Source organism: Podarcis pityusensis, assembly GCF_964106645.2.
Source record: "Podarcis pityusensis genome assembly, chromosome: 1".
Lineage (NCBI taxonomy): Eukaryota > Metazoa > Chordata > Lepidosauria > Squamata > Lacertidae > Podarcis > Podarcis pityusensis.
In genome coordinates this window covers 139,027,090-139,040,759 of record NC_138028.1, presented here as the reverse complement: position 1 = coordinate 139,040,759, position 13,670 = coordinate 139,027,090, and the positions used below count along the sequence as shown (strand labels likewise).

The window sequence follows — 13,670 nt, the reverse complement described above, 5'->3', positions numbered from 1 at the left end:
GCGTGTCGGTAATGGCCGCCGTCTGCATCGCGAACCCCTTGATGAACTTGCGGTAAAAGTTGGCGAAACCGACAAACCGCTGGACCTCCTTCCGATTGCGCGGGCTCTTCCAGTCCAACACTGAGAGAACCTTGGCGCTGTCCATGGCGAGCCCCTTGTCCGACAACTTGTAGCCCAGGAAATCTACCTCCTTCATGTCGAACTGGCACTTCTCCAGCTTGGCGTACAGCCTGTGCTCCTGCAGTCTCTGCAGAACTTCCTTGACGTCTCCCTCGTGGGTCTCCTCTGATTCTGAAAATATCAGGATGTCGTCCAGGAAGCAGACGCATTTCTTGTAGAGGAGACCCGCCAATACGTGATGCATGAAGGCTTGAAAACAGTGGGAGCCATTTTGTAATCCAAAGGGCATAACTCTGTATTCATAGGTGCCCAGGGGCGTGAACATGGCAGTCTTCCATTCGTCGCCCTCCCGTATGCGAATCAGGTTGTACGCCCCTCGCAGATCCAACTTTGTGAAAACGCGTCCTTTCCTCACCGTTGCGAGCAGGTCATCTATCTTGGGCATGGGAAAGGCTGTGGGCTTGGTTTTCGAGTTCAAAATTCTATAGTCCACCACAAGCCTTTTTTGGGGCGTGTCCTTCTTCTTCACAAAGAATACAGGACTGCCCCCCACTGCCTTCGACTCCTGGATGAAACCGCGCTTCAAGTTGAGGTCTATGAACTCCCTGAGTTCCTGCAGCTCGTCTTCAGACATGGAATACAGTTTCCCGGTTGGCAGCGTTGCCCCTGGCAGGAGGTCAATCTTGCAGTCATAGGACCTGTGGGGAGGCAGCTTGTCCGCTTCCTTCTCGCAGAAAACCTCCAAAAACGCTGCGTACTTGAGTGGCACTGCTTGCAGCGTGCCTAATTGTAGCTGCGGGTCATCCTCTTCCCCTTCCGGGCTAGGCAGAATGCAATGTTCCGCACAGTATGAGGAGCCGAAGGTCAGTTGTCGCTGGTACCACGCCAGTGCTGGGCTGTGCCTGTGCAGCCAACTCATGCCTAATACTATAGGCGTGTCCGACAGTTGGGTGACATTGAAGCTGATGACTTCTCGGTGATTCCCAATTTGCATCACCATCGGAGGCGTTTGCTGCACCACCTGCCCCCCCAGCAATTCCCTGCCATCCACCGTGACAACCTTCAGAGGCAGCGTGGCTGGCAGGAGTGCTATGTTGTGCTCTTGAATGAAATCCAGTCCTATGAAGTCTGCGTTACTACCAGAGTCAATGGTAATCGGCACTTCCATAGTGAGTCCATTGGGTAGTTGGAGCGATGCTGTGAGCTGCACCACTGGTTTGGGCGGGAGGGGGTCTGTGGGCTGCAAAATCTCTGGGGACGGCTTCATTGACTTGTCTGGCTGGGCCCCAGTGCCTCTTCCTCCAACCAGACTCTGTCGTTTCCCTGCTGTGGTTCTCTCTGCTGAGTTGCGTCTGTTACTGTTGCTGAGGCTGCAGTGTGCTTGTGGAGCCTCTGGGGACACTCTTTCGCCATGTGCTGAGCACTGTCGCAGATGTAGCACTTCCTGTTCCCTCTAGGAGGCTTCGCTTTGACTGCTCCCGGTGTTAGGGCTCTGGTTGCTGACTGAGCCCTGGCGCCTCCAATTTCCATCGGTTCCTCTCCCCCTCCCTGCGGAGGTGTGGATTGCGCACGCGCTGCATCCTTGGGAAAGAGGGGAGGTGCTCTCACTGGCGTACGTCCCCAACGTCCTTCTTCTCTGTTCCATGGACGTTCTTCCAGACGCACCCCAATTTGCAGCGCCCGCCGGACAACCTCCTGAGTGCTCTTTGGTCTCTCCCCCCTTGCAATCTCATCTTTCACATTTGCATTCAAGCCTTCCCAAAAAAGGTCTCTGGCTGGGGCAGAATCCTTCTCCCATCCCAGTGCATGGACTAATGCAAAAAAGCGGGAATGGTACTGCCTTACACTGGCTCTGCCTTGTTTGAGCCCATGTATGTCTTTTCTGGCGATATCAATGTCTATATTTGATAAAAAACACGAATCCATCGCTTTAATGAATGCATCCGCATTTTGGAGCGCCGGATCCTTATCTCTCCACAGATTGCGCAGCCACGCTTTAGCTTCCCCATGCAAATGGGACAAGATAAACCCCACCTTCTCTTGCTCATCTCTAAAGTCTTTATCCAGCAGTTCCAGCGCAAACAGCACGTCTGCTCGGAAGTTAGGGTACTGCTGCAAATTCCCATCGAAATGAGATACCAGGCTGCCTCCTCTTTTCCCCAGCCCAATCCCCTCTGATTTGGGTCTCGGTTGCCCCTGCTTAGCAAGCACTTCCAACCTGGCTTGGAGATCCCTGCAGGCAGCAGCCGCTTCCTCTTCCCTTTTCCTGGATGCGAGTACCTCCGCGTTGAGTTGTGTCACTGCATCTTGCAGGGCTGCTAGTTGCTGTTCTGTAGTCATCTTGCCTGACTTTTGTGAGCTCGCGAAGCACCAATCTTCTTCCCTCGCTGCGTCCACTCACGTTACGAGGTTTTTGGTGCAAAACTTTTGGTGAGATGGAGCTTACTGTCAGAGCTGGCTCCAGGTCCCAGCTCACAGAGGACCAACGCTAGCCGGCAGTAATGTACAAAAGTCTTTATTGAAGTACAGTCTCCATTTTCAAGCCGCAGCGCCCCAGCTCTACGTCTAGGGGTTAGATCGGCGAAGCTCCATCTGAGTCTCCGCCCCCTGTACACCAGTTTAAGATTCTAGCCTTACTCCACCTCTTGCGTCTCTCCTTTCTCCTCTGGGTCCTGCTACCCCCCGGGGTCCCTTCCTTCCTGGATTCTTCTGACGCTGACGTTGACCCCCCTGACTCCTCCCCCTCTTTTCGGCGGGCTTTGGGACCTGGCTCCCTATCCGGGCTGCCAACTGCGCCGCCCTCCTGTACATTTGAACTTGGCGCGCGCGCCCAGCCTTCAACCTTCCTCTCGACCGTTTCCTCGCTCCCCGATGGAGGCGTGGCCAATCCTGACTCATGTCCTCCCACTGGCAGTGCGCCGCCTGATCCCGATGCCTGGGACTCCTCCCCCCTACTGCACTCTGGTGTGGACGCTGGTCCTGATTTCCAACTGCTGCTCTCTGAGTCCCCTCTGGCCCCTTCTTCCTGGGGTGTCCCCCTAGGCACCCCCCTTGCTCTGACCATGGGAGCCCCTTTCTGTGAATCTTCCGATTCGCTGGAAAGACTCAGAGACCTCGGACCGCTGTCATCGCTAACATTTCCTTCGGACTCCTCCCCCTCGCTCTCTATTTCCTCCCTTTCCTGTGCCTCTGCTCCTGAACCCCTGACATTGGGCGTGTGGGGGAAAGGGCTATTCTTATGCCTTGAAATACTGTTAACTTTCACAATAGGTTTATACAGCTCTGGGATCTTCCTCTCGATCATTGGTCTGAGGTTCTCTTTCCCCACTGCTTCACCACATTTGTTCCCAAAAAATGAAGAAAGCAATTCACACTGATAAATTTCACCACAGTATTAGACCATAAAGTTTTGTTTTTGTCTGGGACCAAGCGTGACTTAGGTGGGGCAAGTGAAGGAAAAGCCATCAAAATTTGGAGGGTGGATGTGGAATTCAGCATCTGGGTAACCTCAGGTTTCATTTCAACAAAAGGATTCTAGCAAAAGAAGAGCCTTCAAAGTGTGTGCAAAATAACTGATGAAATCTCAGGCACCAGAAAGTGGGTCAGCAACCATGGGGAGGGACTCATAGAATCATAGAATTGTAGAGTTGGAAGGCACCCCAAGGGTCATGTAGTGCAGTGCAGGATTCGCAACTGAAGCATCCATATAGAATCAATAGTTCAGTGCATTTCCCCATGACCAACAAAAACAGAATATGGCTGTCGTCTTATATACACTCCTAGGCAAGTCCTACTAAACTTAAGTTTTACTCCTGAGTAAACATGCACTGCAAATCATGTGCATTCTTAACTTATAGAGAAGTTTTTAAAATGTACAATTTGGATTGGAATAAGTGGGCAGCAGAATAGGACAAAGTATTTATTCATGCTGTGTATAATGAATGCATGGTACTAAAAAGCCACAGGATGTGCTCATGGTCACTGGCTTATAGGGGAATCAGACAAAATCATGGAGGAGTGGTCTGCCCAAAGGAGAAGTGATAGATCCTTGTACAAAGGCAGTATGTCTCTGAATTCTAGTTGCTGGGGAGCAACAATTGGGGAGGGCTGTTGCTGGCTTTCCTGGAGGCATCTGATTGGCTACTGGAGGAAGAAAGGCTCTTGGCTTTTGGTCTGACCCAGCAGGAGGTTTCTTGGTTTCTTATAGCACATAATTTGTAAATCACATTTGCACCCCCAACCCCCCACCCCGGTTTTAGCCTTATTCACTTATTTGGTCTTCTGTTCTTGCTCAAATACTATGTGGTATCTGGCCACCCTACTACAAAGTAGTACTACAAAATCACACATTACAAAGATCACTAATTTTCTATACTGTGTATAGAGATTTATTTATTTGGAACATTTGTGCCTTGCTGTTCAGCCAACAAGGCCACCAGACAACTTAAATGCAATCAAAGCAAGATGGTCCCTACCCACAGGCAAAGGGGGCAGGGAGGGAAGAGGAATATCAAATCTCAGTCACAAATCACTAAACAGTTGTTCCTATGTTGACCAGCTGGCACAGTTCAGGGGCTGGAGGTGCCTGAAGGAGCTGGGCCTCCAGCAAAGCTCTCCCACTGATGGCTGCCCCAGATAACAGTTGTGGGGAGAGGAGGCCTGAGGGAGCTGTCCTGTCACAGCAGAGCCAGTGGAGGGAGCTCTGCTTCACAGCTCTCCCGGAAGTACTGTAGTTTGGATACTACGGGCTCCTCTGCAAAGCTGAAAGCAATTGCTCTGTGAAATAAATAAAAAATTCAGTGTGTAGAAATCCTTTCACTATGTGTCTGTTTTGTATTTAAAGCTTCACAGCCACCAAGTGCTAATCAGCTTGAAGCATGCTACAAGTCTTTCATAACATTATTGATATAAGTAAAGAAACATCTCATGTGGGAAAAATAGACACAATGTTTCCTTAAGAATTAAAAATTCCAGCAATCACCATATGCAGCAGAATGAGGTGGCCAAATGGACCATACTACCTCAAGCTACAGGTGGGGAATAACACTTCTATGCGTAAAAACCAAAGCCTAGCACATCATAGAGAAGGTACTTGTCAATTAAAAAAGCTAGCCTTTCCCCTGCTTTGCTGGCTTTCTAGTTGCAGGGAACTTTTAGTGTGTGAAAGCAATTTTCCATTGCTGCTCTTGCAGTTTATTTGACAGTTTCAGATGGCTTTGTGTTGTTGTAAACAAAATCTGCCCTTATTCCTTTATTGGAGAACCTTGTAGGTTCTCCATCGGTAGGAGAAAATAACAGAGGCCAACCAGAGAATATTGAGAAGCAAAGCAGCTAGTAAGCCTGATCTTTATTAAACTGTTGCAACAGGGTGCTCCACCCACACGCAGGAGAGAGGAGGAGGACTGCGAACAATGTCTGCTTGCCATTTTGAAATTCCCTGCCCTGGAGCTCAAGACCACCCCCACAAACATCATACCTACATCACAGAAAAGGGAAATTTCTACAATAGAAATTTGAACGTTGTTTTTCCTGTCTGCCAGGTTATCTGATAATGCCTTATCTGATTGCCTTTCCTGGTAGTCTGGCCATTCCTTTGAGATGGTAATTACCCAATTCCTGAGACAATGGGAAGCAAAGACAGACCACTGAATACATAACAGTGAAAATACATTATTCCTTTCCACTTGGGATAATCTTGCCATAAATGCCCAAAACTAGCCTGACTAAGGAGTGGTGGAGAGGTATACTTCTGAATATTCAATAATTCTATAACATTTGCAGTATCAGATTGAGGTCTGCTGCTTCACATCAACAAGCTGAAAGGATTTACTCCATGACTTTATACTTTCCTTAATGGTAAATATTAAGTAGGGTAGACAAATTGCAACATTGAGCTATTTTAGTTCCCATGCCAATATTGTGTTGTGTAGTCGTTTAGTCGTGTCTGACTCTTCGTGACCCCATGGACCAGAGCACGCCAGGCACTCCTGTCTTTCGCCATTTAAAATTCCTTCTTGCTCCCTGTCAGTGGAGGCTTGTCCTTAAGGGGGACTGGGGCACTGCTCCACCAAGCTCAATTGTTTCTTGGCTGTCCTCCAACAGCCTGCTTCTTTCTTACATCCTCTCTAGGGTTGGCATGAGCAGTGAGCTCTTTCCTCCTCAGTCTCAGGGCTGCCTTTGCAGAACTCAACGAGGGGAGAGGGGCATGCCCCACATGTCCAGGGGAGGAGAGGGGGAGGGAAGCTGCTGCTCAGGCTCCTTGAGTGCGCCAGGTCAGACGTGACCCGGAGGCGGAGCTGCTGCTGTGACTGGGAGCGAGGTGCACTGCGGCCACCCACCCTCCTGCTCTCTTCCCTGGGTCAGGCCTAACCTAAGGACAGAGCTGTGGCCAGCAGACGCACAGCAGCTTAGGTCAGCTCCTTCTCACGCGGAGCCAGGCACCAATGAGGGAGCCTGCTTTGGGGGCACCTGTTTGTGCCCCCTGCCACAAATTTGTGCCCCCACGGCCCACACATGCTACACTTCTGGGTGGGGACAAAACCAGAGTTACTGTAGTTGGCTTCATCCATGGGCGTAGCCAGGATTTTTGTTAGTGGGGGCAGGCTTTTTGTTAGGGGGTCAGAACCTCAGTTAGCTATGTATTTTTATTTATTTTTATTTATTTGGCCCCCCTTGGCCACATCCATGGCTTCATCTATCATAACATTTTGGTAATGCCCTGACCCACCCACCCCAACACTGATGTTGATTTTCTGAGATATCAGGCGCTCAAGCACAAGTCAAACATAAAGAATCGCTGCTGTTTCTTTTTGTGTAGCCTGTTTAGACTTGAAATTCGCCTCAGGTTTTTATTCTCTAAGGAAGGTTCTGTAAAGTGCCGGATAATGTAGTAGCTCACAGCATGGCAGGATGATCCCAAGAAGCTCAGTTAGTTGGGGACATGGGCATAGCCAGGGGGTGAAGTGGCCACCCCTAAATCAAGTAAATAAATAAAAATATAGAGAGTCTGATATTCCAGATGCAATCACACTTCTTCCTTAGAGCAGCCTCCTATTCATTTATTTCTTGTTGAAAGATAAAGAAGTGTTTTGCAGAAACTAGCAACAACCTTATATATCAAGAAGACACATGTAGTTCATAGTAACTGTCTTTCAGGGCAGTTTGTCTAGGAACAAAAGCAAGTGTTGCTATGAACACTGACTAGTCACTAGAATAATAAGATGAAAGCTGGAGGTGGGGTTCAGGGTGGGGTTAGTCTTTCTTTAAACAAACATGTAAGTATGGATGCCAAGAAGAAGAAGAAGTAAGACAAGCGTTTCTGTGGGGGAGGGAGTTTATTGACTGCTCAGATATAAGACTCACAACATCATTTTATAACCAAAGAAAGTGCCTTTATGTGACCATTAAAACAAATCAACTGGAATTACCGTATTTTTTGCTCTATAAGACGCACCAGACCACAAGACGCACCGACTGCATAATCAAAAAGGCCAGTAAGTTACTGTGAGACAAACAGAGGAAGCTGTGTTCCTTTTCAAATCTGTCTGTCAAGAGTCACACACACCAAGCAAAAGCCACCCATAACAGACGTTTTCCTTGATAAATGGGAGAACTGTCTGATAATCAACAATCATATAATTTTATCCAGTAGTATTAGTTTGATCTGACGGAAACTGCACATTTCCCGAGAAGCACTGAAAGAATGCTTCATTTAACTACAAACCCCCAAATCTGGGATCCCATCAAAACTGATGTTTGGCAAAAGTTTTGCAGCAAAACCCTCACATTTTGTAACACCCCATAAACAGAGTAATTGATACATCAAACCGAGGTTCATAATTAATATCCAAAACCCAGCATTGTCCGATTCACTCCAAACTGGTGCCAAAGTCTGGCAAAAGTTTTGTAGCATTTTGCCAGACATTGTAGCATTTTTGTAGCATTTTGCCCGACAAACCAAGTAAGTGACAGGGGTCATAAGGTCACCCCAAAACCCAACATCGCCTGATTCACTCCAAATCAAGGCCAAAGTCTGGCAAATGTTTGCAGTAAAAACCGCATGTTTTGCAGTGCCCCCCAAATGGAGTGGTTCCTAGCACATCAGGAGGAAGAGTCAAGACAACCAAAAGTGGATAAATAGGTTGTATTTATTAAATATTTATTAAATATAACAACTTGAGGATCGGCAAAACTAGTCAGATTTGACCAATGTAACCAAATCAAATTGGATGATGGACTCAAGGGCATCCTGATCAAATTTGCAGATGACACCAAACTGGGAGGGGTGGCTAACACCCCAGAGGACAGGATCACACTTCAAAACGACCTTGACAGATTAGAGAACTGGGCCAAAACAAACAAGATGAATTTTAACAGGGAGAAATGTAAAGTATTGCACTTGGGCAAAAAAAATGAGAGGCACAAATACAAGATGGGGGACACCTGGCTTGAGAGCAGTACATGTGAAAAGGATCTAGGAGTCTTGGTTGACCACAAACTTGACATGAGCCAACAGTGTGACGCGGCAGCTAAAAAAGCCAATGCAATTCTGGGCTGCATCAATAGGAGTATAGCATCTAGATCAAGGGAAGTAATAGTGCCACTGTATTCTGCTCTGGTCAGACCTCACCTGGAGTACTGTGTCCAGTTCTGGGCACCACAGTTCAAGAAGGACACTGACAAACTGGAACGTGTCCAGAGGAGGGCAACCAAAATGGTCAAAGGCCTGGAAACGATGCCTTATGAGGAACGGCTAAGGGAGCTGGGCATGTTTAGCCTGGAGAAGAGGAGGTTAAGGGGTGATATGATAGCCATGTTCAAATATATAAAAGGATGTCACATAGAGAAGGGAGAAAGGTTGTTTTCTGCTGCTCCAGAGAAGCGGACACGGAGCAATGGATCCAAACTACAAGAAAGAAGATTCCACCTAAACATTAGGAAGAACTTCCTGACAGTAAGAGCTGTTCGACAGTGGAATTTACTGCCAAGGAGTGTGGTGGAGTCTCATTCTTTGGAGGTCTTTAAGCAGAGGCTTGACAACCATATGTCAGGAGTGCTCTGATGGTGTTTCCTGCTTGGCAGGGGGTTGGACTCGATGGCTCTTGTGGTCTCTTCCAACTCTATGATTCTATGATTCTAAGTCTGGGCAGGTGTGCTTGTTCACCTCCACCCACAAACACACAAGTGCTCAAACAGAGCTCTTTGCAGATCCTTAAGAATCATGTCACAACCCAAATCAGAAAGATGCATACCACCAGGTCTATACAACTGTGGGGCACAGAACATAACTCTGCCATAAGCACCCACATTTTCAGACACAAACGTCATTGTAGAATGATTAGCTTTATGTCTTGCTCATCCACCTTCTTAGGAAGGCTGCCCCCACTCCATAAGCACCTCTACAACATTCCAAATCAAACTATGATAAGCTCAAGGATGAGGAAGCACAGCTGATGGAGATATTTAGTGATCTCAACTGAATTTACCTCACCAGATTGTTATCCCCAAGATGGATGACCAGAATATCAGGGTTAGGGTTAGGGCAGGGGATAGGTGGATGTTCAGGGTTAGGGTTAGTGCCTGGGGTTTTTTTCATGCTTTTTAAGCTTCTAATGATATTGCTTCATTTTTATGAGACTGGATAATTCCAAAAAGTAAGCAAACTACCTGAAACGTAGCAAAACTAAGAGAAATGTTGTCAGGGGTTCAGGAGCAGAGGCAAGGGCAAGGGAGGAAACAGAGAGCGAGGGAGAGGAGGCAGAAGAAAAGATGAGTGATGACGACGACCCGAGATCTCCGAGTCTTTCCAGTGAATCAGAAGATTCACAGAAAGGAGCACCAGTGGCCAGGGCAAGGGGGGAGCCTAGGGGGACACCCCAGGAAGATAGAGCCAGAGGGGACTCAGAGGGGAGCAGTTGGAAATCAGGACCAGCGTCACCGCCAGAGAGCAGGGAAGAGGAAGGGCGCCAGGGATCAAGCGCTGGCAGCTCACAACAGGGGGGAGGGCACGAGTCAGGAGTGGCCACACCTCCATCGGGGAGCGAAGAAACGGTCAGACGGAAGGTGGAAGGTTGGGCGCGCGTGCCAAGTTCAAATGCACAGGAAGGTGGCGCAGTAGGCAGCCCGGAAAGGGAGCCAGGTCCTAAAGCCCGCCGAAAGGAGGGAGAAGAGTCAGGGGGGTCAGCGTCAGAGGAATCCCGGAAGGAAGAGACCCCGGGGGGCAGAGGGACCCAGAGAAGAACAGTCAGGCGGAAAAGGTGGAGCAAGGCTAGGATATTAAGTTGGTGTACAAGGGGCGGAGACTCAGATGGAGCTTCGCCGATCTAACCATGAGACGTAGAGTTGCACGCAGCAGCTTGAGAATGGAAACTGTAACTCAATAAAGACTTTTATTTAATGATCGCTGGCTAGCGTGATCCTCTGTGAGCTAGGATCTGGAAGCAGCTCTGACAAATGTGAAAACCAAAAGTGAGATACCAGAAACCCAACAAGGAAGGAATTCATGAAAAAGGAAAATCGCCAGACAGAGACTTCAATCAAATCATTACCAAATTCACCAGAATCCCAAAACCAATTGAAAAGAAGCAGAAATGTGAGAAGCAGAAGAAATACCACCAGAAACCCCCAACAAGAGGGAAAAAGTAAATTGCGCAGAAACCCCAAAACCAGTTAAACCTTAGTTTTGCATGGTGTGGGGATGATTTCGCTTTTCCCTGAGATGTTTACTGCGTGGGTTTCTTATGGTTCTATTCAATTGGTTTTCTCATCTTTGGTGGATGTGGTTTGTTTCTGTTGTTTCTGGTTTGTTTTTGGGATTATGTTGAATTTTTTCTGTGGTTTTCGTTTCATAGATTCTTTTATATAAATTACGATTGTGAAATATACTCAGAGTCTTGTATGTATTTCATGCTCTTTATTGCCGCCACCCCCAACCTCAGGCTTTTATATACATTATTTACACAATGAGTCCCGTCTGACTGGCTAACTCTGCTTCCCTCTTGGAGCCTGATTGGCTTGCAGGAAAAGACCAATCAGTTGTTGCATTCTAGGATCCAAGGTTAGTACATAACAGATTGGGTGCTGGATTTATGGTGAGTGTGCTTCATTTCTAGGTTTTTTGGGTTTTGCACCTTTGAGAATATTAATTTGTATGAGATCTGATAATCCCAAGAATAAAAGGAAAACCACGAGAAATGAAGCAAAACCACCAGAAATGTCTAATGACCATTCCAACAATGAAGTCAAGCACTAAAAACACAAAAACCTACTGAAAAGAAGCAGAAGAACCATGTAAAAGCAACATCAATGGAAACTGACAAAGAAGCCAACCAATCCCAAACAAAGCAGATTCACCAGAAACCCCCAAAGCATTCAAAAGTATTACCACCAGAATGCAAAAACAATAAAACTTCTCAAAAGAAGCAATAAAGCAAAAGTCCAAAAAACAAGCTAAACCAATGGAAAAGAAATGAAGCCAGCTGCAAACGAAGCACATTCACCAGAAACCCAAGACTAAGTGAAAACTAGTATGCTATGTTGGTTAATTTCTGTTGCTTGAAGTGCTTTTGGAATCCCATAAATTGCATGCTTGTTGAGTTTCTGGTTTTGCTTTTTAAAAACTGGTTTCCAGTTTCTTGTGGCATTGCTTTGTAATTGGTGGCTTTACTGCTTCTTTTTTGTTTTCTGCTGATTTGTTTAATTTGGGGTGGTTTTGCTTGTTTTTTGCAATTGTTTTGCTTCTTTTACTTTGAATGGTTCTGCGGTTCTGGGTGAGATTGTTTCTTGGTTTTCATGTCTCCTGGTTTTGCCTCATTTTGGGAATATTTCTTGGTTTTTGTGCTTCTGGTGGTATTTCTTCAATTTTATGACATAACCAAGCCAAAACACCAGAAACACAGAAACAAATCATAAAGAAGCAGAGCTACCAGAAATCCAAAGCAAATTAATCAGAAATCCAAACAACCTATGAAGATGATGCAATACCAAAAGAAACACAAGAGCCAATTAAAAAACTGCTAAATGAAGCAACACCACAAGAAACAAAGAAAGCCTCATGACCTACAAAATGAAGCAATAACACAAAACACCACAAAAAGAAGCAAAGCGTTTAGGATTAGGTTTGGGTAAAGGTTAGGGTTACAGTGAGAGTTGGGTTTGAGTTGGATTAGGATTAGGAGTTAGAGTTGGGGTTGAGTTACGGTAAGAGATGAACAGCAGCATGAGAAATATAATTTTATTACTTAAGGTTAGGGTTAAATTAGGCTTAGGTTTAGACTGAGGCTTAGGTTTGGGTTAAGGTTAGGGTTAGAGTGAGGATTAGGTTTGAGTTAGGGTGAGCATTAGGGTTAAGGTTTGGTATTGGGTTGGATTTGAGTTAGGCTAAGAGAAGAACAGCAGCAGGAGCAATATAATTTTATTATTTATACTCCACCCAAGTCACTTGTGGCCGCTTTCAATAAAAGGTAAAAACATGAGCGCACTCTAAGTGAATGCTCATGAATGTAGAAACTCTTACTTCCCATAGAATTCCCAAAGAAGACCTGGGAATTGTAGCTCTGAGCTTCTTTGCAGAGGGTTGGACTAGATGACCCTTGGGTTCCCCTTCCATCTCTACTAGGATGCTCCTTGTCTCACTCTCACTCACTCACTCACTCACTCACACACTCCTCCTCTCCTTTTCATGGCAGTTTCACCTTTTTCTGCACTCCTGGCAAAGAAGGGCGGAAGAGGCTGTGCTGCCGCCATGTTGGGCGAGGGCAGGGGTACCGGAAAAAGGTGCCACCGGAGGAGAGGCAAGAGGACAGGAAGAGGAGGGAAATGGGCGGAAGAGGCAGTGTTGCCGCCATGTTGGGCGAGGGCAGGGGTACCGGAAGGACGTACCACCGGAGGAGAGGCAGGAGGACAGGAAGGGGAGGGGAAAGGGCGGAAGAGGCTGTGTTGCCGCCATGTTGGGCGAGAGCAGGGGTACCGGAAGGACGTGCACTGGAGGAGAGGCAAGAGGACAGGAAGGGGAGGAAAATGGGCGGAAGAGGCTGTGTTGCCGCCATGTTGGGCGAGGGCAGTGGTACCGGAAGGACGTGCAACCGGAGGAGAGGCATGAGCACAGGAAGGGGAGGGAAACGGGCGGAAGAGGCTGTGCTGCCGCCATGTCGGGCGAGGGTAGGATTACCGGAAGGAGGTGCCACCGGAGGAGAAGCATGAGCACAGGAAGGGGAGAGGAAAGGGCGGAAGAGGCGCTGCGACGTTGGGCCAGCAGAGACGTGCCGAGCCAGGCTGGCCCTCTCTCTTTCTCCAGCCCACTCCCTCTCGACCCCGCTCTCCCCAGGATGCAGCCCTGCCCCCCGCCTGGTCCTCACCTGCCTTTCTCCCCCAGTGGCCTTCCTCTCGTGCCCCTTGGCGGAGGGATGGTGCGGGTGGGCTGCGGAAGTTTATATACAAGTATATACATACCTAGATATAGGTGTCCGTTTGAAAATATATAAAAATAAAATGGATATATGTATATGTGTGTGTATATATGCAGTGCTTCTTTTCTAAAAAAAATGATTGGG

At 47.4% G+C, this 13,670-nt stretch overlaps 1 long non-coding RNA gene across 1 annotated transcript; it reads right to left on the bottom strand.

The window, feature by feature from the left end:
• Positions 1-4,482: 4,482 nt before the first annotated feature.
• On the bottom strand, positions 4,483-12,995 carry LOC308484766. Its single transcript, XR_013990109.1, has 2 exons — positions 12,813-12,995; positions 4,483-4,896 (listed from the first exon to the last, which is right to left on the bottom strand). It is a non-coding gene; the product is annotated as an uncharacterized lncRNA (long non-coding RNA).
• Positions 12,996-13,670: the final 675 nt, after the last annotated feature.